The sequence below is a fragment of the Brassica oleracea genome, chromosome C4, assembly GCF_000695525.1.
Source record: "Brassica oleracea var. oleracea cultivar TO1000 chromosome C4, BOL, whole genome shotgun sequence".
Taxonomy (NCBI): domain Eukaryota; kingdom Viridiplantae; phylum Streptophyta; class Magnoliopsida; order Brassicales; family Brassicaceae; genus Brassica; species Brassica oleracea.
Genome location: NC_027751.1, coordinates 47,072,311 through 47,073,907, shown reverse-complemented (window position 1 = coordinate 47,073,907; position 1,597 = coordinate 47,072,311). Strand labels below are relative to the sequence as shown.

Below are 1,597 nucleotides of genomic sequence, written 5' to 3'. Positions count from 1 at the left end.
CATAACTATGTATACTTACATATATATATCGCATATCTTAACATCACACAATCAAATCAACGGTTGAATCCTCTAGACCCCTAGTTCCAGTTTACAATGAATGAACTAACTAACAATCAAGACTCAGACAGACTCAATTCAAACAGACGGATCATGATTCGAAATCTAAACTAACATAGAGAGAATTCTACACTGGTACGGGATTTACGGAATAGACCCTCACCTTAGCCAAGGTCGGAGATAATGGGAAAACGCCTCGCCCAACAAATCTCGCTTAGGTTTTAGAATAATAACATCCAAAGTTGCATGTTTCCTACGCATGAAACATTTAGCTTAAGCTAAATATGTTGCTTGTAACATAAGTAACAAGAAGATAACACTTAGCTGCTATACGGCTTTGACTACGGTTGATGATGGTGGCTGGCTCAAACTCGGTGATCATGAACGACTCTCCGGTGACATGGCTTGCCCCTCCTATGACTCATGGTTAACGATGGTATTGGTTGGTGTTAAACGCCGCAACTCCAATTTAGATCGTGCCTCCTCCGCATCTCTCGGTTATGATCACGGCCATGTCGAGAGTTGATAAAGGCTCCGGCACGGCAATGATCTCAGACCCTCCTCCGATGAGATGATGACGTGATGATCGGCACCGGAAGTGCTCTACGTGATGGCTCCGTGTACGTGCGTCTCTTCTCCACATCAAAGCCTCTCGGATCCGATGCACGACGACCATAAGAGACATACGATGGATCTCTGACGGCAAGGCTTGTCTCCAGCACCGTGTTACATCTCCGGTGACACAAGGTGCCCCAAACGGTGAACGCTACATAGTGGTGATGAGGCGTGACATCTCCTTCTCTTTCGATGGGATACCTTCCCTCGGGTTCACAAAATAATGACGGTATGAAGGTGATGGTGTTGTCTTGGTTGCCGCTAGGTTTCATGAAGAACAAGAAGATGGTATCAGGAGGTTGACGGCGCTGGTCTTTTTCAACGAAAGTGGAGATGTATACAATATTTATATTGCACGCTTTGACCAAAATGGAAGTGAGGGTTTTAGTTATAATAATTATAATTAAACCAAACCAAACCGGTTTTGGTTAAACAAATAATTAAAACAACCAGAACTATTTTGATTTATGAATCTGGGTCGTTACAATTCTCCTCTACTTAACCGGAATTCATCCTCGAATTCAAATCCTGAGTTGGCTTTCCAATACCATCCTAAGAAAAACTCTGGATAATCAATCCTCATCTGAGTCTCGGCCTCCCAGGTTTCTTCCTGAATCCCGTCTCTCTCCCAACGAACTTTAACTAAACTGGTCATCATCCCTTGAACGGCTTTCACTTGCCGATCTAAAATCTCAACTGGCTGACAAGATGCATACAAATTCCTCTCAAGATCATTGGGTGACTGCTGCAAAATGAGCTCTGGCTCTCCGACAACTTTCCTCAAGACTGACACATGGAACACATCGTGAAAATCCGACAACTCTGCTGATAACTGTAATCTGTAAGCCACTGCTCCAATCCGCTCCACAATAGGGTATGGTCCCATATATCTCGGTTTAAGCTTCTTTAGCTTATGAGTTTT

At 43.6% G+C, this 1,597-nt stretch overlaps 1 pseudogene; it reads right to left on the bottom strand.

Moving 5' to 3' along the window:
• Positions 1 to 611: 611 nt before the first annotated feature.
• LOC106339064 overlaps positions 612 to 1,597 on the bottom strand; it is a 22,209-nt pseudogene continuing 21,223 nt past the window's right edge.